At 32.6% G+C, this 24,507-nt stretch overlaps 1 protein-coding gene across 2 annotated transcripts in view; it reads left to right on the forward strand.

Moving 5' to 3' along the window:
• The window catches only part of LOC129916137 (homeobox protein aristaless-like), a 271,629-nt gene that overhangs the window by 127,212 nt on the left and 119,910 nt on the right, over positions 1–24,507 (forward strand). The window lies entirely within an intron of this gene.

The following is a 24,507-nucleotide window of genomic DNA, read 5'->3' on the forward strand; positions in this document are numbered from 1 at the left end:
CTCCAGAGGGATTTTTGGAATTAATTATTTTGGACAGCAAATAACGGTACTTGGTATGTACCGATTTTATTAAAGTTGAAATTGCCCAAAACGCCTCCAACGATTTTGGTTAAAAAATTCAAATGTTAGTTTTAAGACAAGGTCTATCTTCTAATCAAAACATTTTTTTTTGAAAATCATTACACGGTGTAACAGTCAAAAAATACGCGGGCGGAGACCTATCAGGTTTTGTAGAGCTAGTCGCACTGAATACGAAACGGTATTTGAAAATCCCCTAACACCCCCAAAATCTGGAGTTACGGGCAAAAAACGGTTTTTTGGACCTTCACCCATTGAAAAAATTCTAGCTTCGACAATTTTTTACCCATTTTCGATTTTTTTACAGTTTCTGATAGAAGATAAATATACCTTTTTAACAATGTATAAAACATGTAACTCGGTTAAACCACTTAGAATTTATAAGATGTCAAAGTTCAAAAATTCAATTTTTTTTGTCATTTGCCCAACTTCGGCATCAATTTAAAGTATATGTTTTCAAAACAACATGCTATTTAAAAAATATATTCTAAAACTATATCTATTTCCCAATCGATCGAGGTATTTTTTATGAAAATCACTTCAAAATTGACATCTTATAAATTCTAAGTGGTTTAACCGAGTTACATGTTTTATACATTGTTAAAAAGGTATATTTATCTTCTATCAGAAACTGTAAAAAAATCGAAAATGGGTAAAAAATTGTCGAAGCTAGATTTTTTTCAATGGGTGAAGGTCCAAAAAACCGTTTTTTGCCCGTAACTCCAGATTTTGGGGGTGTTAGGGGATTTTCAAATACCGTTTCGTATTCAGTGCGACTAGCTCTACAAAACCTGATAGGTCTCCGCCCGCGTATATTTTAAAACCTCATTTTTGTAACACCGTGTTATTAACGGTAACTGCCATAGAGGAGTTTTTTTTTCAAATCCTATTATCTCCGAAACTGCTTATTCGATTTCAACGAAACTTTTTGTGAAGAAGCATTTATATAATTTAAATATAAACCAAAAATAAAATTTCGAAAAAATAATTTTTGAATTTAAAAGAAAAATTTGAAAATTTTTTTTTGAAATATCAAAATGAATTTTTTTAAAATTTTGTTATGATGTTGATTAGTGATTTCTAGAAAATGGCATACCAATTTTATTTTTCCAATAAATTTTATACAGTAGCGAGCAAAAAAAATGCAAACAAAGAGCTCAAAAGCAATAATTGTAAACTGTATTTTTCGTAACGGTAAAAACTGGCTTTTGTTTTTGTACAATGTAATCACAGTATGTGGAGGTTTGATATTGATAAGCATTATTACCGTGCTGCTCGTCTGGTGTCGTCAGAAAAAATTTTAAGTGGTAAATAAGGTTTTCAGTGCGAGCAAAAAAAATGCAAACGGCAAATATTTCTACGAAGGTAAGTAAAATAAATATATTTTTTTGTATAAATCAATTGGAATATGTAATAAATAGAAGCACCTATCGACAGATAGCAAAAAAGCTATCATAAATGCTGTTAATAACGGACGGTTCATGCAGGATATTGCATTGGAGTTTGGAGTGGCGATATCAACAGTTTCGCGCATTGTCTCCAGATATCGGGCACGAGGGGATGCCAATCGGAAGGTTGGTAGTGGCCGCCCACGCAAGACAACCTCCAGGCTAGACCGAATCATTGAAAGACAAGCTAAAGTCCATCCTCTAAAAACTGCGGTGGAAATTATGCAAGATGTAAACGAGCAATATGATGTTAACGTAGGAGTGCATACAATCAGACGACGTTTAGTCGATGCGGAACTTTTTGCAAGACGGCCGGCCAAAAAACCTTTCATAAGTTCCATCAATAGAAGAAAGCGGCTTGACTTTGCGAGGCGCCATATCCACTGGACAAGCGAACAGTGGGCTAAGGTCTTATGGAGCGATGAGAGCAAGTTTAACTTGTTCTCATCAGATGGCATTCACTATGTGCGAAGGCCTCCAGGACATCGTTATAACCCCAAGTATCAAGTTCCTACCATTAAACATGGAGGAGGATCGGTTATGGTGTGGGGTAGGTAATATAAGATAGTCAAGAAATGAAATTAATAGCTCTGCTATTTTTAAGGTTCGTTTTCTCGTGAAGGAGTGGGTCAATTGTGTCAAATAAGTGGTCGGATGAATGCCATATGCTTCCACATTTTCGATCCAATATGCCCGAAAATAGCCTATTTCAACACGACAACGACCCAAAACATACCAGCCGGTTAGTAAGGAGCTACTTGGAAGAGGCCAATATCGATGTTCTGGAGTGGCCACCGCAATCTCCTGATCTCAATCCCATAGAAAATTTATGGGATCTTGTAGATCGGGAGATTAGGAAGCGGAAGCACTCAAATTGTGCACAGCTGATGGATCACATTCGATCGGAATGGGAACAAATACCATCAAATGTTTTGGAGTCTTTAATAGACTCAATGCCAAGAAGATTGCGCGCTGTTGTTTCGAATAAAGGCTTCGCAACAAAATATTAATATGAATAAATATAATATGAACTAAAAACGAAAAAATGTTATCAAAAAATATGAATAAATCACTTTAATTTATTGTTTTTCACATATTTGCATTTTTTTTGCTCGGCTAAAAACGCATATTTAGGTAGACTTTTGGCCAAATAATTGCCTTGAAGTAAAATATTCCACAAATCGACCCTGTTTCGTGAAAATACAACATTTTCAATATTGTGTGCCAAATTTGGTAGCATAACGATGTAAAATGACTTAGTTATCATAGAAAACTCTTTTAACCTTTTTCGTTTGCATTTTTTTTGCTCGCTACTGTATATAAAAAATTATTTTTTTTTTTTAAACGGCTCCAACGATTTTGAAATTATTTTTTTTCTTAAAATGCATCAATATATCAATCAAAACTGCATACTTGATTTGAAGGGCAATTTGTTTTCAGATTTTATTATATTTTAAAAAAACGAATTTTATTTTAATTTTCCAAATTTATATACAAAAAGTCTTAAAAATTTAAGCCACTTGTCTAAGAGCAAGTTCGTGTGACCCAGTCGTGCACTTTATTTAAACTTAAACTAAGAAATCTTAATTGAGGTAGAATTTAATTAAAAAAGGCAATTTTTTTTTCAAATGAGGCATAATTTTGTATGAATTGTTTGGTAATGCTTAGTGTACATTGTACCATGTATGACTTGTACGTACATAGGTGGTCCAAAAAATTATTTTTCGATTTTCGATCGAGCCACCCGCTAAATTTGTTCCACTTATCTATAACATTAACGTTTTGAAATTTCAATTCGCTATCTTAAGCGCAAGGGGGTGCAAGTTGGAAGTAACAGTTCATTTTTAGAAGTTATACTTCTTATCTCGCGATGGGTATGAAATTTTTCTTTTTGAAGTAACCAATCTACTCGATTCGAGTAGCCAATAATCTCGTTCGCATTTACATACTTACTCGGTTGAAGAATCCAATGTACTCGGTTGGAATAACCCTCTACTCGGTTGTAGTGGAATCTTTAAGTCCAAAATATTTATCAATAAATGATAAAATAAAAGAATAATTTTCAATGATTTACAGATAAATTAATTTATTTCCATTATAAGCTAACAATATTGTATATTTTATTAAATTTAATGGTTTACTATTAGGTATTAAAGCAAAATTATGTTATTTTACTTACAATTTCCCAAAGCCAGCAAGTTTAGCAAACATTTTTCCTTTCCAGTTAGGTTCGCAGCTAATTTAATAAGCCAATTTTCGGATGTGTGAAAACACTCAATTAGTCCGTTGGTGTTTTCAGAAGAGATACAGTTGAAATCCTTATGCAACTGAAATAATAAAATTAAAAAAAGTTTGAAAAATACAGTAGATATACGAGTAAACTCAACATTTAAATAAGTAATAAAATATCTTACCAAGAGATTGCCGGTTGGTTGTTTCAAGGCTGGGAATTCTTCAAAGTAGTCGTCGGCGGTTTTTTTGCACCCATTTTTCCTCCACTGTCTGTTTGTGAAACTTATTCGGAATTTCCCACAGCTGACAGTGACAAAATGAAAAAAAAAAAATAAATTTCAGAGACTTGGTGAAAAACAAAACAAACCAAGTTTTTAAGGACGTGCGCAATTTCAAAGAACTGTTTACTTAACTGTTCAATAAATAATATAAAAATACATATATTATTAAAAAAAAAGCAAAAGTAGGTACCTACATACCTATTATTATTTATTACTTACCTTCAAATTTTTGTATATAGGTACATATTATGTATATTAAGGTGGGTCAAAAAATCGAACTTGGTGTTTTTTGATTTGATACCTCGAAAACTCAATTGCTAGACACCTCTAGAATATACTCACCAAATATGAGCTCTTTATCTTAATCGGAAGGTCCTCCGCTTTTCACTTTTCCATTTTTACATCAAGCTTCTACTAAAAAAAAAAATAATTTTTTTTTATTAATTGAATTTTTAGCCAATTTTTTTACATATTCTTGTAGAAAATTGAACGCTCTACAAAAAAGGTTGAATACACTTTTTTGAATAATCTAACTTTTTTTATTAATCTAACCATTTGAAAGATATTCTAGGTGAAAGTTAAAGAAAAATATAAAAACTTTTTTGACTTTTCAAAATTTTCTACTTCACTGAAAAGTCATTATTATTAAATTAGTAAGATGAATTATTGTAAGGGCTTAAATGTTCTACAAAAAAGTCCTTGGCATCAAATTGGTTGCTTTAACCGTTTAGAAGATATTTTTTTTTAAGGTAAGGCCAGGACGCAGATCGCGCGAAATAAATAACACTTTGAAACAATTTTTATTTAATTTTTTCTTTATTAAACTATTTTTTGTTTCAATTCTTCTTGGTTGGTTGGTGTTAACTAAATAACTTTACTTTAAAAAAAAAAATGAATGTCAGTGCCAACCGGAAAATTGCAATAACTGCACTATTGAAATGTCAATAAGTGTGTATTGCACAACAATGCTGAGTCCACCACACATTCGACTTACTTCACTCTTAGCCCGGGAGCCAGCGTCATTAATTTTTGAAAGATTTGATGGTGGATGAATTTATTTTTTTTTTTACATATTTTGTTAATTAGGGTAAGGCGAGGAGGTCTCGACATGTAGGAGGTTTCATCAAACTCAAATTTCTCCCTTCCTTTACATTTGATTGAAACGATTACTACCTATATTTAACGCTTCGAAGTATACCATTTTATTTTCCTTTATTCTGTTCAATTACTGTAATTGCGGAACAAATTATTTCGTATTTTGTTTTTTGTGAAGTGCAGATGTAATTTTTCTTGGTGAGTTCTTAAGCGATACTTTTTTTTGTTTTAAGTTTTTGAATGCGATTTGTTGATAAATAAATTAGGTAAATAATAGTGTTCTAATAATTGTAATCATTTAACGTGAATATCAATGTGTAAATTTTCTAAATAAATTTATTAATTGTCTTGTGTTGAAGGAGGTTTCGGCATGTTTTGCGTAGGAGGTTTAGTCAAAATGTAGGAACATCCTTATTTTATTCTTATAGTAAGTTTTAGCTTTTTTCATATTAAAACCTGTATAACCTTTCAGTGAAAATAACACAAAAATAAAAAAGTAGGTATCCTTATCCTGAGAAGACATTTGATAAGTTAGTCATGCTAGAAGCAGAGGCTACGTTTAGCTGCTGGGGTCCCGGAGCAAAACTAAATTTGGGCCCCTTTGCTCTTTATTTTTCTTTGTAAGAAAATGTAAGTTTCCTTTTATTTTTGTTTACCTTAGGTATTCAACATTTTGTACCTTGTTTCGGCCAGTTTTTATTTCAATTTAAAGTTTAATAAGTGCACTTCTGGTTCGATTTACCAATGAAGAAAGATTTAAAACTGACTTTGTGGAGCGTTTTTTTCACCGGAGCCCCTTTTTTTACTTGAATATTTTAAAACACGTTCAAATGACAAAGCAAATTAGAAAAAGATATTTTTTTTTTAATTTCTCAATTGGCTTAAGCAAACTTAAAGAGCACTTTTTTAATTTAAAATTGGAACAAAAATTTACTCGTAGGAGCAAAAAATTAATTTTTGCACAGCAAATGAGCATAACTAGCTAGAATTATAGGAATTTTTTGTAGTGACCTCTTCAAATAGTATATATATATGAAAAACTTTGATGCAGGCTCCAGGTCAATATTATTGACCTGGAGCCTGCATCAAAGTTTTTCATATATAACTAGCTAGAGTTCTTGAGATTGAATTTTTCAGACTCCTCATTCATTTTTTTTAGAACCCAATAAAGGTTACGAGTTCCCACCTATTGTATGGTTAGCCAAAGAGACCCCTAATTTGAATTTCTTATGTTCCTGGTGATTCGTCGATAAGTAATTTTTCGAACTGACGGAACCTCCTATGGCATGATGAAACCTCCTACTTAAAAGTCGGAACCTCCTACAAGGTAGGATGTTTCGTCACTTTTTCTTTATTTACTAATTTACAACAAACTTTGATATGGGTAGTAATTTACTTACTAAAATTTGTTTTTGAATGAGCTTGAACCTTAATAAAAAGCATTTTATGTAAAAAGATGGCTATTTATAAAAGGAAGTTCTTAATTTTTAACAATATCCGTTAACGTGTCAAAACCTCCTCGCCCTACCCTACACAGCCACACAAAAAAATATAAAAGTTCTGACATGGGGTTGCGACCAGGTTTTTCATATAGTTTTGGGGTCGCTGAAACCGAATCCGAAGTCCGTTTTGCCCCATCACGTCAGGTTTTCGAGATAACCTCAAAAAATGTAACGAAAACAAAAATTTTTTTTTCTCTGATCTGGATGTGCGAATAGGTATGTTAATCATATAGTTTTTGGATCGCTGAATCCAGATTCGAAGTCAATTTTGCCCTATCACGTCAGGTTTCTGAGATATCCTCAAAAAAATGTCAAAACCAAAAAAACAAAATTTCTTATCTGGAGTTGCGACTAGATTTTTCATATAGTTTTTGGGTTGCTTAAACCGTATCCGATGTTTATTTTGCCATATCACGTCAGTTTTTTGAGATATCCTCAAAAAATGTCAGATAAGAACTTTTTTTTTTGAGTTTAGACATTTTTTGAGGATATTTCAAAAACCTGACATGATACGGCAAAAGAAACTTCGGATTCGGTTTTAGCAACCCAAAAACTATATGAAAAACCTAGTCGCAACTCCAGATAAGAAATTTTGGTTTTGACATTTTTTTGAGGATATCTCAGAAACCTGACGTGATAGGGCAAAATTGACTTCGAATCTGGATTCAGCGATCCAAAAACTATATGATTAACATATTCGCACATCCAGATCAGAGAAAAAAAATTTTTGTTTTCGTTACATTTTTTGAGGTTATCTCGAAAACCTGACGTGATGGAGCAAAACGGACTTCGGATTCGATTTCAGCGACCCCAAAACTATAAGAAAAACCTGGTCACAACCCCAGGTCAGAACTTTTATATTTTTTTGTGTGGCTGTGTTACATACGTATGGTTAAATTACAGATAAAAAAATAATTTAAGCGCCATCATCATTAACATGGAATAATGACGCTGGCTCCCGGGCTATCTTTGTTTACTTCTTATGCTTTCGTAACTTTTATAGGTCAATATAAAAGTGACGAAAGCAACAAATAGTAAGTCAATGAAATATGTGGAGTCAGCAGAGCTTTTCCGTTGCTCTGTCCATCTTATAATTAAGTATGGTTTATGACCAATACTTAACTCGCACGACTATTTTTATCTCTACACGCGCTTGCTAAAAACCTAGGCATAAAGAGGAAGGAATGAGGAATTGTAATGCAAACAACTTAAAGGTGACAACTAATTTAAAGAATTCTATTTTTCTATAACAAACAATATTTTATATTTTTTTTTTTTTGTACATTAAAAGTATTTAATACTTCGTTCAGCAAATTTTATGTTCTGAAATCGAAAGTAAAGCTGAGATTTAGCACTGGTTCAAAGTAGGGATGGGCCGATATTTCGGTAACAGGTATTCAGTAACAGGTATTGGAAAGTAGCAATAACAACTTGCTACTAATCAGGCAATATACCTGTTACTGAAATAAAAGTTAATATTATCATATCTAATATTACTTTCAATTAAATTATTTTTTTTTTGCAATCCAAAAAAAATTTCGGTAATAAGAGCTTAATAAAATGAAAAATACCTGCTTTTAATCCAAACAACTTTTTCTTATCCTACAATAAAACTAATTTTATCGGTAATAATCTGTAATACCTGTTACTCGTATGAAAAAATCTGCTTTATCAAAATTATCAATGAGCTTATAATACCTGTTACTTGCGATAACAAGCAGTGGCGTACGTTGAGTTGCTGGGGCCCCAGGCAAGACTAAATTTTGGGGCCCAATTGATATTTGGGTTCCTTTTGATATAGAAAATAAGAACAAATAAAAAAGTACGTAAAAGCCCTACTCCTTTTTTTTGGGTTACTGATGTATCATTCGTTGGTCGCTTAGATTATTCAAGTAATATTTTTTGGAGCTCTAAGATAATAGGCACCTATATAATTTTTCTTTCAAAAAAGCTATTTATTTGTTTGGGGCCCCTGAGGTAATATTTTTTTGAGATGAAATAAATATGAAGTCGGCCCCCGATTTATTATGCATTACACTGAAGAATATAATTTGTCTGTGATTCATGTAAAACATCTTATCTTTTTGCTTCGATATACAAATGTATAAAAAGTTGCCTTCTCTGCATTGTCTCCATTCGGGCCCCTAAGACGTGTCGGGGGCCCCGGGGCACTGCCCCGCTTGCCCCAATGGTGTGTACGCCCCTGATAACAAGCATTTGATTTTTAAGCTGATTATTCGCCTGAACTACAAATATCAAAGATGAATTTTATCGCAAGTAACAGGTATTACCTATAAGTTCCTTGATAATTTTGATTAAGCAGATAATTTTGATCCGAGTAACAGGTATTATAGGGGCATTTGTGTTTTTAACAGATTATTCGCCTGAACTGCTAGTATCTAAAATTATTTTTATCGCAAGTAAAAGGTATTATAAGCTCATTGATAATTTTGACGAAGGAGATTATTTTCATCCGAGTAACTGGTATTATAGGAGCATTTGTTTTTTAGCAGATTATTCGCCTGCAAGTATCAATCAATAACTTTCAGAGCTACCAAAATAACAGAAAATGTCTAGTTCAGGCTCAGAAGGACTTTGGAAGCACGGAGCTATTAAGGATAATGATTAATTAACAGGCAGGAAAATGTGTTTTTTTCTCTTCCTTTATGTAAATTTTTTTCACTAACTGTTATATCAGTAACAGGTATTTATACCTGTTATTGTAAAGTAGCAATAACAGGTAGTAACAGTTATCGAAAAGTAGGAACTAAGTCCATCCCTAGTTCAAAGTTCAAATATTTAAAAATAGTCAAATCTATGCTTGGACCATAGCTAGGCATCCGGAATCGGCAAGTTAATTTCCTGAACCAAGGCTAAACCACATTTATACATCTGGCTCTTATAGGATCGAACACAATTTTCGGTTGAGTACTTTACCCATACTGGTACCAGAACCGCTATACCGCATACTTTCCGGCGTGTTCAAACCTTTAAGGTGTAGAGTTTACTTCATGCAAGAACGCTGTCGGTGGCGTTTTTTTATGGTTGGTCGTCGTTGCCTTAGGAAAGCTCTTTATGACAAATTGATCTCTCTGTCGCTCCAATCGTTTTAGTCGTATGCCACTTTGGTTTTTTAATCTCTCATTGTTACTTTTGTCGTTTTAGTATTTCGCGTATGCCACTTTAAGAGCTGAACAGAATGCGCTACTCGTCACTCAGCAACTAAAATGAGAGCTGTCAAAAAATTCGCTTTCCAAAATCGATAAAGAATGAGTGAACAGAATGCAGTCGCGAGACGCCGCCGACCGACGCACGGGCCGTAAAATTACATATACAAAAATGCCTTTAAAAATGGTTTTTACTTGCGATATAGGTACTATAGGGCAAGTTTAGGATTCGTAAAAAAAATCGAACTCGAGATAACAATTTTACATGACATTACGATGATGGAGAATGCCAAAAAAGTGGGTCCGGCAATTCTGTCTGTCTGTCTGTCTGTCTGTCTGTCTGTCTGTCTGTCTGTCTGTCAGTCTGTCTGTCTGTCTGTGTGTCTGTCTCTATCTGGAGCTGCAGCCTAAACGAGTGAAGTGATTTTCTTCAAACTTGGTAGTTAGCAGTTTTTGGTGATTTAGAGGGGAAATTGAAATTTTTTTTTTATGACCAAAACTAACGGTACTTGCCATATAACGGAAATAGAAAAGTTAATTTTTTTCAAAAACGGCTCTAACGATTTTGATTTAAATTTTTGTGTGTAGTACTACACATAAGAGCCAACTTTTAAAATAAAAAAAATATTTTTTGTACCGTTATTAATGGTACCTGTCATAGAACGGTTTTTTTCGTTTCTGAATATCTCGTACAACATTAACCCGATTTAAATGAAAATTTTTATACAAACGTGTGTAAGTAAAGATAATATTAAGAATTTAGAAAATTTTCAAAAAACGCATTTTTGGATTTTTAAAAAATTAAAAAAATTTTTTTTTGAAAAATCAATTTTTTGAAAACGGATCAATGAAAAATTTTGAAATTTAGTTTTTATGTGTAAATTAATTATTTCTTCAAAATGGCATACCAACTTTTTTTTTGAAAAATGTTAAAAAATTTGTATACGTAAAAAATTATTTTTTAAAAAAACGGCTCCTACAATTTTCGAAAATTTTTTTCTAAAAATACCTTTTTATAGAAGAAATAAAATGGCATATTTGTTTTTTTTTTTTAAGATAATTTCAAATGGAGTTTTATTAATTATAAAAACAGATTTAATTTTTTTTAAATACTTATGAAATTTCTTCAAAATATCAAATTTTAAATTTCTTGAATAAAAAGCTTTAACATTATAGTTACTTTAAGCATAAGAGCAAGTACGTGCGACCCCAGTCGTGCAATTTATTTTTTTATTCGATGAAAAATTCAGTATTCATTATGATTTTTAAGCTATTGCATAGATTATAACGCAGGCCTGGCATGGGGAGCGAGCCAAGAAATTTCGTAACGAAAAATTATTACACCACAAACTGAAGTAGTAATTTTTTTTTATTTTTCATTTTTGTAACCAAATAGTTCCACTGATGAACTTTAGAAAAATAAAAAAATAAGAAACAGTAAACAAAAAGCAGCTCATAAAAACTATAAATATATCTAAACGTCAACTCCACGCGCGACGAAGTTTAATAAAGGGCGACGAGCGATCATGTATTCGCTCTATATTTGTTGATTTTAGCTAGTTTTTCCTACAGCCAGCATATTAATTCCGAGAAAAACCCGTCAAACGGGTCATCGTATCAATTTTTTCTATTAAACCGCTTAGCAAATTGTTGAAGTTTGCTTCGCTCAGCCTTAGCCTGCTTACGCTTGATTTGCTCGGTCCTTTTATCCTAAACTAGTTGATAAAGCTCAGAGCTAAAAAATTGGGCTGAGGTAAAAAACGGATATCCTCTGTGATCTGCTCTGAGTTAAAAAAAAAAACCCAAAAAAGCGCGCAAACGGCTCCGTGGTAATTATAACTTCTATACTAATTTGATCAGCTATGGGCCCGTTTCGAGGCCGAACTCGGACTCACTTCGGAGCCGATTCGGATCCAGGTCAGACTCGTTTGCTTGAAGGGCTTAGTGAAACTACCGTGACCTTGTTTTAAAAGTCTCACCAAAAATTTTTTTTAATTTTTTATGTTAATTTTTTTCCCATTTTACGCTCATTGTTATGTAAATAAATTGACTGTTCAATTCAATTCTTAAGTTGGGAAAAATTGTCTCAAGTCGGAATAAACATTAAACACTCAACAGGTATATGTATTACATAATCGAATAAATATAATTATTTTCTTTACTCTGTTTGTTTATTATAACATCCAAAAAATTGATTCTTTTTTTCGGTGCTGGTATGATATCGATGTTGGGGGGATCATACCCCTCCCACGTGGTTCGCCTGGTTGAATTAAGAAATCGGCTGCAAGCCTCTTGGTTTTGTATTGTTCCATTCTGAGGCCAAGTGAATGTGGGTGTTTTAGCATATGCTCGTACCAGGAGTGTTTAGGCCTACCTTTCTTTTTTCCGTATTGGAACGTTGTTTATGATATTGCTCTTTTGACGTTGTTCTCAGGATCTCTCCTTTGAACATGGCAATACTAAATGAGTCGATCGGGTTAAATTTTTTGGGATATGGTATTTTAAACATAAATTGAAATTGAAAAATTATAATAATCAAACGCGCAAGGCATGTTCTGTAGGAAATAGATTGCTCCACAAAAAAGGTCTTAATAACTTTTTTTTATTAATCTTTTTTTTTGTTTGTCAGTTGCTCTTAATTATAATTTTTACACAAATAAAAAAAAAAAAATTTAACAACAATAGTCACCCACCACTCCACCCAGTTATTAAATTAAATAATAAAACCTAAAAAAAAAATCCGCGACGTGAAATAATAATTAATAATAAATAAAAAAAATAAAATAACCAAAAGTACATGTGCTTGTGCATATACATACGTATTACATATAAAATTGTGTGAATTCTATATCGCCCCAATGCTGCATATAAAAAAAATATACAAAAACAATAATAACAAATGCCTAACAAATTAGTGCAAACAAAACACCAACAACAACAACACCAACCACTGTATTAAAAGCAACAAAAACCAAACACCATCAACCGGTTTTAATGATAAAGAAAAAAAAATTTGTTTGTGTCGCGATAAGCAAATTGGCAATGAGCACAGTGAGTAATCCTTTCATTTCCCTTCCCATCTTCTTTCGCAATTAGTTTTTGTATAACAACTGTGGTATTGTGGGAAGAAACTCTTCGTACATATTCACAGTTGTTATCAATCTGACTCGGATAAATTATTGATTGTCTTACTAAATAGCCAACAGGGGCGGATCAGTTCAAAGGTATAACACTAGTGACAATTTGTTTTGTGAAGTTTCAATTGGGATTTAGATAAGGGAATCATTATAGGTAATTGTCCGAATAGGTTTTAGAAAGTTTTGAGTTTTTTAATGGTTTGTAAATTCAGGGTCGATTATGCCAACGTTCGTGGGCTAAGATCCAATTTCTGTGACGTGTATATTTACACTGTACAAAACAGGCCAGCTGTTTTGGCACTGAGTGAAACGGAAATAGGTGAAAATACAGACTATTCTGAATTTAATCTATTTGGGTATAGCTTGGTGCCATTATTCTTTTCCCACCATGGTCTCGCCGTTTATATTAGAAACGATGTCGCATACCAACTTCAACCACAATACGGTTCATGTACAAACACATATTTTAATTTCATGTGGTTTAAATTCACGGTTAATAAGCGCATCATTCATACCTGTTTTATTTATCGGAGCCCTAATCTGGACAGTAATTCAACTTCTAACGAACTTGATGCTCTGTCCGACTCCATTCAAAGGATTGTTACCCTTTATCCTCGCACTGAAATCGTTATTACGGGCGATTTCAATGTACACAATTCTTCGTGGCTTAGCTTTTCTGGCCAGACAACACCCGAAGGAAGGTATGCCGAGATCTTTGCTGAGTTAAACCACCTAACTCAGCTTGTCGACGAGCCGACTCGAATATCGGACGAGCTGAAAACACTCTAGACACTCTCGGAGATTACTTCTTCGATGAGTTAGATGACGTCTCTTGACGTCCTTGCCACTGAAAAACATAATGAAATTTATCAAAATTTCAGGATGGTTCAGGGAGGCCCCTAACACTAACTCCAACACCTAATTCCCAATAAACCCTTCCCTTACCCATCCTCACTCCTGCCCACCCTAACCCTGGGGATCACAATGGATCCATCGAGATCCGAGTGGGATAACTCGACTTGTCGGGTTATCACCCCGTTCAACCTAACTTAACCTAACCTAAGAGTATGGAGAAAAACATGAAAAAGCTGAATAACAATAATCATACTTGAAGGAGCTAGTAGTGAAAATGCTAAGTCTATTCATTTAAAGTGATGAATTGAAAAAACTACAATTGGGTGAAGCTAAAATCATGTGGTGAGGTGGCGCAGTGCGTAGTGTACTGGCCTCTGAACTCTTGGTCTAAGTTCAATACTCAAGTGTGACGGAAAAAGTTTTTCAAATTTAATGAAAAATTACTAGACTAAGCACCACACACAAATGGAATTAACGAGTCTGATGATCAGATTGGCATCCGTGAAACAGTACTGTAGGGGGTAGCACAAGATGTTGTTCAAAGATTATAAGGAAATTGACGGAATAAGGCCATGTGTGAATTGCGTTAAATAGTTAACATTTTTGACACTATTGAGGTGAATAAAAAATTTTCGGCTGTTAAAAATTTATTGGGCTCTGGGATGGTTTTGTTTCTTTTTTTATTAAAAAGGAGTTTCATGGCATAAAAGAGGCAGAGAAAAATATTAAACAATAAGCGATACAACTGAAATTTTTTGTTCACCTCAATAGTGTCAAAAATTTTACTATTTAACGCAATTCACACACGCGCTAAATAGCAGCCAAACTGCAAGTATGGAAACATACGAAACTGAAACTTGACATCAAATGGATTGGTTTAACCGTTTAAAAGATATTCTTATCCAAATCGCAATGCATTAGTTTAGATACGAATATATACGGTTAAAGCCAGGGGCGAACGCAGAAAAAAATTTCGGGGGGGGGGGGGGGGGGTGGGGGGTTTTCAAAAAATTAACTAACCATTTTTTTTGTATTATTCATAAGCCATCACGTGGACAATATTTCACCCGAAATATTTTTGTTCGTCCGGAATTTAAAAAGCTATTTCCAGTTGCATCGGAGTGAAATTAGAATTTTCCGCTAAACTGGTTTTTGTTTCACTAAAGTTTAAGTGAGCTGCTTTCCTCGCATTTTAACTGAAAAAAAGTTCAAAATACAAGGAGTTTTCGGGACGCGAACAAACTGTCGTCCGCAACAACCGAAAAGTGAAACATTATTTTTCCGGGTTGAATCTTGTTTGTTTATCGGGGAACATATCGTGGGCACAAAGCCAAAAAGTACGAATCTGCAAAATTGTACGTTTGAGAAAAACTCCTTCAAAGTTTTGGAATGGAAACTCATGCAATCTTATGGAAGCTTCTGCAACAGAAATTGATAGTTTAGGCTTCAAGGCAAAAGTTGGAGGATTGGGATCGATGCAGTGAATAGAGGGACCGATAACAAGTTAAATGATGCATTAAAGTGAAAATGCCCAAAAATGCAGATTCGTGGTTTTGGCGTTGTGCCAACGATATATTATCGTCGCTTAAAAAGCAAAGAACTGTTGCCAACTTAATTCGGAGCTAGTGCGAGCAGGGTCCTAAGGTAGTGGGGGGTTGACATGGGACTCAACCACCAGAATGAATCAATGAACAAACCAAACTTTGTCAATTTTTTAACTGTGTAAATGGTCCAAAAACGGAACATAGACCGACCGACGGATGCAACATTGAAAAGGGGTTTCTTCTGAGTATAAATCTCAATATTTTGAGAACGACCTGTGGAATACATATAACTAGTTGTCTTAATTTCTCTCATACATCTACGCAATAGTTCAGATCGCATTCTTTTTTGTTTTTGTCAAAAATCACTTAGATTCTTCATAAAGCAAAAAATTGGCTAATCACTGTTAGTGAAACAATGAACATAAACATTAGACTGGGCCAAAAAAATAAAATATTTTTTTTTTGAAAGTTACTTCGAAAATCTTGTTCAGGATGATGAAAAAAAAATTTGGTGAAAATTTGAGCCGTTAAAAAAAATTTTAAGAGGTCTATCATCGGTGTTTTTTATTTTTATACATGATATGATGTTTTACAACAGAACTGCTAGACGATCAAAGTAAAAAAAATTTCTGTTCATTTTTTCTTATATAAAATTAAATTTCCTACAAGAAAGATCTAATTGAAAATTTTCGTCAGACGAGCCGTATTCGAGTAATTAAGCTTTTTAAATGGAAGTGTTTTTTCAATTTGCCTGTTTCACTTTGGAATTTTGTGATGAGCAAATAAGTGGAAAAAAAAATAAAACCTCGACAGATTCTTATAGGAAATTTAATTCTCTACAAAAAAGGTCTCATAGTAATTTTCCCTAAATTGAGTTTTGAAGAAGTTATTCACGATTTAAATCGAGAAAAAAATTAAAAAATCAATTTTCAATTTCAAAATTTTCTAATTCACTGAAAATTCAATATTTTCAAATTAGCAAGATGTTTTCTTGTAGGGAATTAAACGTTCTATAAAAAGTTCCTTGGCAGCAAATTAATTGCTTTAACCGTTTAGAAGATAATCGTATTCAAATCGCAAATGCATACTTGTCATAAGAAAACTATTGAAATCAGTGGGCATTGGTTTTGATACGAATATCTTCTTAACGGTTAAAGCAATTAATTTGCTGCCAAGGAACTTTTTATAGAACGTTTAATTCCCTACAAGAAAACATCTTGCTAATTTGAAAATATTGAATTTTCAGTGAATTAGAAAATTTTGAAATTGAAAATTGATTTTTTAATTTTTTTCTCGATTTAAATCGTGAATAACTTCTTCAAAACTCAATTTAGGGAAAATTACTAACAGACCTTTCTTGTAGAGAATTAAATTTCCTATAAGAATCTGTCGAGGTTTTATTTTTCTATTCACTTATTTGCTCATCACAAAATTCCAAAGTGAAACAGTCAAATTGAAAAAACACTTCCATTTAAAAAGCTTAATTACTCGAATACGACGAAAATTTTCAATTTGATCTTTTTTGTAGGAAATTTAATTTTATATAAGAAAAAATGAACAGAAATTTTTTTTACTTTGATCGTCTAGCAGTTCTGTTGTAAAACATCATATCATGTATAAAAATAAAAAACACCGATGATAGACCTCTAAAATTTTTTTTAACGGCTCAAATTTTCACCAAATTTTTTTTTCATCATCCTGAACAAGATTTTCGAAGTAACTTTCAAAAAACAAAATATTTTATTTTTTTGGCCCAGTCTAATAAACATACATTTTTGTATTTTGTTAGTAATAAATGGCTTGAATCCATCAGTTTTCAATTTGTTTTCATCCAGGACCCACCAATCAATCCACATTCACATAGCGAAATTATAACATAATATCTACTTTAGCTGCGTTCTTTTGGGAACATTTATCTACTGCTTAGTACTTAAAACTACATTGAACTACTTTTGCTATATTGAAAAAGTAGTTCAAAGCAGCTTTAAGTACTAAGCAGTAGATAAATATTCCCAAAGGAACGCAGCTTTTATAAGTCCTAAAATTTGGGAATTTCAGAAGTGAATTAATGTTTTTTTTTTTTTTTTTAACAACAAATTTGCTAACTTGATAATAAAGAATTTTTGGTAAATTAGAAAATTTTGAAAAGTAAAAAATGTTTTTATAATTTTTATTAATTTTGACCTCGAATATCTTTCTTTATTAATGGTTAGATTAATAAAAAAAAGTTAACAAGACCTTTTTTGTGGAGCAATCTGTTTCCTACAAGAATATGTCTTGCGTTTATGAGACCTTATTTGTAGACCGTTCAATTTCCTACAAGGATATGTATGGAAATTTGCTTAAAAGTCAATTAATAAAAAAATGATTTCTTTTTAGTAGAAGCTTGATGTAAAAATGCAAAATTGCGAAGCGGAGAACCTTCCTATTTATATAAAGAGCCTATAGAGGTGCCTAGCAATTGATTTTTTGGAGAACAAAATCATAAAAAAGAATTTCGATTTTTTTGACCCACCCTAGTGTACTATATATGTACATTAATCTAGAGCAGCGTTTTCTGCTTTTCATTGTATTCTTTTAAATTTGTTCGTTGAAGTTTTTTTGTCGCTGCTGCTTTTGTCAATTGGAACCCTCTAATAGGTCAGTTTGCCTACTCTAAAAAAAAAAAATGTGAATACATCATTTTGTTTATACCTCAACTCCCAAAATTTTCTTTGGGTTCTCGATCTTATACACATAAACGATTTTGTTATTATTAGTATTGTTAGTAATATCACTAAAACTTGTATAACTATCGTCAATTCACTTCACCTACCAAATTCGTCATTACAATAATTTGTCAATTTCCAGATCTGCGAAATTGATAAAAATAAATCGTTTTTTTTTGTCAATCTAAGCTAAAAACTATCAAAATCAGTTTTTGACTGTACTACAAATATAAAAATACCTAAATTGATTTTTGTTACCAAACGAAAACCCCATGAGAGAGAAGTATAACTTCGATCGCGTTTTTGTGTAGTGTACAGTACACACACTTTTTTTGGGTTTTGATTTTTTTTTCTTTTTTTTTTTATTGAAAATCAAAAAGGTAGGTATTTTATTTAAGTTTTACTTGTCTTTATGAAACATATAAAATATTTTTTTTTGGAAAAAAGTTGAGGTAATTTTTACTTGGAAGTGGCCCCAGAAATTATTATTTCAATAAATTTTTCAGAATAAGTACAACAACCACAACTTCCAAGCAATTTTTATCTTAAAAAAATTGGTTGTTTGTTAAGGTTCACGGACGATGATTTTACGTGATAACGTCGTAAGAAAATAGTTTGTGTGCTTTTGTTTAAAATGAGTCAATTGAAGCGTGTATTTATTTCAAACAATCATAAATAATTTATAAGAAAAACCTAACAAAAATTACCCACTTCCATCACCCAAAAATCCATTATTTTTGTATGATAACCTAAAATAAATTTTATACCATCTGAAAGTCTACAAAAAGAGCTAGAATTTTTTGAACCCAATAAGTTTTCATCAAAAAAAAGCAAAAATATCAAACTTTTTTATCTTCTCACGCCTATAAATTTTTTTTCTTCAACAACCAATATTTTATATTATCAGAAAGCTTATTCTTTCACCTTTTATTTATGACGCTTCAATCATATTTTTATGATGCCTACAAAAAAGGTTAGAATCTTTTTAAGCCAACCATGTCGAAATTTCACACTGAGAATACCGTACTTCCCACACTGGTGGCTGGTCATGGGCAACAGATCTCCACAGATGTTTTGAGGTATTTCTGAAGTTTTTAAATTTAACATTGTGCAGCTTGTAGTAAATGTACCGTCATATGTGTGAAAGGTAATATTATCAGCATGCTCAATTAAGTTAAATTATATTTTTATTTGCTCTAGATCAAAAGAAAGAACGAAAGAAAAATAGAACATTATTTTACCGTTATCTTAAAATTGTGACTACAAAATTAATTGAAATTTTGCACAGAAATAGTCCTGTCTATTTTTTATCTATAGTATAAATTAAATTTATTTGTCTGTTGAAGAATAAAAGATAAAAATAAAAAACGGTTAAAAACTGTCAAAAAACTTGGGACTAAAAAAATCGTTTTTCCCGTTATTCAGTCAAAATTCACTATAGACTACATGTTCTATAAGTTTGAGATTTTTTGAAAAATAAAAACTCACCCAAAAATACTCCAAAAAAAGTAGGTGTTTTCCAAAAACTGATATTTCGGACCGCAGAGACTTAAAAAAAATCTGTATCAGACCCCTAACATTTTTTTGTATTATCTTTCGAATGACGTTTTTAAAATTGTCAAACAAAATTTCCCCTACCTATGTATGTATAATCACTACTTTGTCAAAGGTCTAACTCATGTTTTAGTTTTAAAAAACCATTTATAACTTAATTTTGAAGTTTTTTTTAAATTTTTTCAATACTATTGTCAGCTTTACAATAAATTTAACGATCGATTAAAAAAAATCAATCTTCTAGAACGTCACCACGTTTTTTCAATTTTGTTTTACAACTATTAAGTGACGGAATTTTTAAAAATCCTTCATTTTTATTCATCTTTAGGTTAATATCTTTTAAATATGCTAGAGACTAGAGAAGATTTTTGTATCTCTAATAATTTATTTTTCATTGATATTTTTGCCGAATTAGGAACTCTCCTGGTGAAGACATCCTGAGTTCGTGCAAAACATACGGTCTTATCGTACTAAATACCATGTTCATCAAACAAAGCCGACACCTGGTCACTTACAGCAGTGGTGGAAATGAGACCCAGATTGCAGAGGCGGCGGAGGGGGTGTGCGGAGTGTGCCCCCGCACATGGCCCCGCGCTTAGAGGGGCCCCGCGGGCGCTAAATGAAAATGTCTCAAAAATAATAAAATCCGAAAAACCATGTCTGTTCTCTTTATTCAAAACAATCAAATAAAATTGAAATTGATTTGTTTCCACTCGATTTCCATAATTGCATTGAAATGAGTCGAAGCATACATTGGCCACTTTTTGCTTTTTGTAAAAGTAGGAAAGAAAAAATAAATTAAACAATTTAAGATTATTGTTTGTTTTTTTTTTTTATCTCAAGTGAAGCAGATAATTAGTTTACCAAGCAACTTGGATTATCTAAAATTTTGCTTTTAAAATTCCCAATTAAATTTAAAACTCAATGAAATGAATACATTTTTTGTTACAAAATCTCAGTGATAAAAACTGTTTTTTTTTTCTTTTTCTACTTTGTATAGGTATTTAACCCTCTGTATCTGTAGGCACACCTCTTTTTTGTTACGTGATAGGCACACGGGTGCGAATTTGGTTTATACTTTTTCATGTCACTAGAACTTTTTCGGTGAAAATATTTTATAGAGAATCATATATGAAAATGATGTAGAATATTCCGAGGAATTCGAATATTCACAATTCCGAAAAAAAATATTTTCACCTTTATAAAGAGACTTTTTTGTGACCACTTTTTTGAAAAATCGTATTTTTTTTTTTATTTTTGTCCTGCCAAATTCGCACCCGTGTGCCGACATAGGGTTAAAATTGCATGAAATAATTTTTTGTAAAGCTTAAGAATGGGTAAACTTTATTTCCCTTAAAAAAATTCTTTATAAACTGGTTTTTCACACTTTCTACCAATTTAAACACTTTGTTAAGGACTTAAGAACATTTCTGTTTTCCGCCGCCAATTTAATGATTAAAAAGGACCTTTTTATTCAGTGGAATTCTCGAATTTTCACTGTTCGAAATTCCGTATTTGAACACATTTTGTAGATTCATTGATGTTTCAAAATACGGACGGATTAACAATCCCCCAAACTTTGAAAACCGGTTTTAAATCAAAAATTTTGCTCAAACGAACATGCGAATAATTTATGTAGGTATTTATCAGTTATTTCGTAAAAAAAAAATAAATGATTGATATGAGAAGTATCTAACAGAGGAAAGCAAACATCAACAAAAATAATATGAATTTTTTATATATCTTCCTGTATTTAGCAGGGAGAGCCCCTTGGTTTTTTCCGGTCTCTTCTTCTTCAACTCAAAGGCAAAATTGAATCACCAATTAAAAGAAGCAATAAGTCCTCAATATTCCTAAAATTACATTTTGATGTAAATCTTGTCTCTATACAAAAGAAAGAAAAAAAAAACGATTTTCTAATAGAAATCATAATATACCTACAAGTGATTTTAAAAAACAATAGTTTAAAGAAAGAAACAAATCCCGGCCTTATTTCCTTCTTCCTACTGATAAATTTAATTTTTTTATTTTAATATAGCAATGGCACTCAGCTATATTACAGGTTGTATGAAAAGTGTAAATTTTCAAATTTTAAGACTAACGTGATTCTAGCCTAACCACATTCTTAGAACCATTAAATAAAGAAGTTGTGCAGTTATTTGCGTTTTGCCAACAATAAGATGAGATGGATTTATTCCCTTTTTCCAAATGGTAATTCAATTGATATTTTTGTATTCTAAAAAAGAAACCGAGAACAAACTGACGAAAACAAGAATTTCTACATTAAAATAAATACAATTTACTCAAAAATGACTTTAACAATTTTATGAAAAAAAAGCAATCAAGTGTTAGTTTTTATTAGTTTCTATATTTTGATGAAGAAAGTTTGATTTTGATTTTTTCTGAAATTTGGAATGTAGATAAAAAATTTCTGCAAAATCATATCAATTTTATTTAAAATAGTTTTTTTTTTCGAAAAATGTTTATAGCGATTTCTAACGATTTTGATTTTTCTCTAAAAAAGCGTCAAAATAAAAGAAATGTTCTTAAACATGTAGGTACGTTTAAGAACATTTAACAAAAAATCTTATTTATATAAAAAGTTTTAAAAATTATGCAATCTGAAACTTAAGAAAAAGTTCGTGAGATCGAGTCGTGCATTTTGTTTTTCATCTACATCGCTGTTCCATTGGAAGTGGTAGTCTTCTAATAGTAGATGTTTTGGTTAATCTAGTAATATAATCTACTGTCTACTGGAAATCGCTAGTAAACTACTAGTAGTACTTTGCCACCACCCAAAGGAACAAGGCTTACATTGAAATGAAACGTTTTGTCTTAAGTTTGTTGTTACAATTTTGAACTTGAACTTGAAAGGAAGATTTGATACTTTTTTCAAAATGACAAAATTATAGCCCAAATTCATTTTCAAAGGGGCCCCAAAAATTTACTCTAGCACACGCCTCATTTTGGTCTAGCGCCGCGTCTGCCAGATTGATTACCATTTGGTATCTAGTTTCATGAAACCTCGGGTCAAGGATTGTAAAGTGATACAGGGAGAACAATCGCCCACCAACACCGTCTCCTACTCACAGAATTTTTTATGGAGACAGTGAAGGACAACAAACAGACAAAGACTTTTAGGAAGATCAAATGGTTTAATATTTTTTTGTACGTTTCTTTTTTTAATTAAATTTAAACTCTCATTTTGAACAATTTTGAATACCTAATGATTAAATGGTGGTGGAATGATGAAGCTAAAGCAGTTATAAGTAAAAAGAAAATGGCTTTCAAAGCTTGGTCGAAGCAAAAGTCACGCTTCGAAGTGGAATATAGAAACTGCAAGAAAGAAGCGAAGAAGAAATGTGCCCAAATTCAAGCTAAGAATACGGAAGAACTATATCAGGAGTTAGATGAAATTTCCACCCCGACTGCTGGTACTATTCAAGAGCTTCGACAAAACATTAATAAGGGCGCAACCATCTTCAAAATAGCCGCTCAAAGAAGAAGAAATGCTCAGGAGATCTGTTCGCCAAAGTTCATTAACAATGCTCAAGGCCAACTACTTGTGGAAAAGGATGAAATCCTCCACAGGTGGCGACAGTATTGTGATGAACTTCTAAATGAACAATTTCCAAGGCTATATTTTCCAATAGCTTCACCTAACTTAAGCAAAGTATCCGATGTCACAGTCGAAGAAGTTAGTGAGGCTGTAAAATACTCCAAAAAGGGAAAAGCTGTTGGGCCAGACGAAATACCCCCAGAGTTTTGGAAAAAGATGGGAGGCATCGGGCTCATGGTTCTTGTTTCCAAGCTTATATGAGGTGATCGAATGCCTAATCAATGGAGGGAAAGTTACCTTCTTCCAATATACAAAGGGAAGGGTGATACGCGAAGCTGTGATAATTACCGTTCGATTAAGCTGATGAAGATCGTTGAAAGAGTCTTAGGTAGCCAACTGCGAAAATAATAAAGTTATCTGATGACCAATGTGGGTTTGTTGCGGGTAAATCAACCACAGATGCAATCCAGAGTATCAGAATCATTATGGAAAAACATCAAGATTCCTTAGAGGATTTGCATGTGGTATTGGTTGATTTTGAAAAAGCATTCGATCGACAACCACGAGATCTGATATGGGTGGCCCTCAGACAACGAGGAGTTCCGGAAACCTATGTTGGGATAATTATGGATATGTATGATGGAGCAGTTACTAAAGTAAAATTTGCAGCTGGAGTAACCGAAGAATTCGAAATCACAGTATGTGTACACCAGGGAAGCGTCTTGAGTCCTCTGCTCTTTATTACCGTTCTTGATTACCTGCTTGAAGGCAAAGCGACGGACCCAAAAGTGCATCAGTTATTCTTTGCTGACGATGGAGCCATCATAAGTGAAGACCCGATATCCCTTCAACGAGCACTTGGGTGGATGTGATAAGCGCGAAAAAGACAGAATACCTATGCTGCCCATTTTTTGATCCACACAGGCCTATTCCGGACATTTATTTGAATGGTGTAGTGCTTCCCAAGTGTGAAAGGTTTAAATATCTGGGTTCTATGATAAATAACGAAGGTACTTGTGATGACGATATCAATCATCGCGTAAGCGTAGGGTGGATGAAGTGGCGGAAAAATTCGGCTATCTTCTGTGATCGAAAAATGCCCCCTAAGCTGAAAGGAAGGCTCTACACCGCAGTTGTGCGTCCAGCACTCACATACGGTTCACAATGTTGGACAATGTACAAAAAGAATGAGAGTAAGTTAACGGCAGCTGAGATGAAGATACTACTTCGCATGAAAGCAGGAGTAACAAAGCTTGATAGAATTAGAAGTACGAAGATCCGAGGAAGCCTTCATGCTAAAAATACCATCTCCCAAAAAATTGAACGCGACCGACTCAGTTGGTATTG

Source organism: Episyrphus balteatus, chromosome 1 (assembly GCF_945859705.1).
Source record: "Episyrphus balteatus chromosome 1, idEpiBalt1.1, whole genome shotgun sequence".
NCBI lineage: Eukaryota > Metazoa > Arthropoda > Insecta > Diptera > Syrphidae > Episyrphus > Episyrphus balteatus.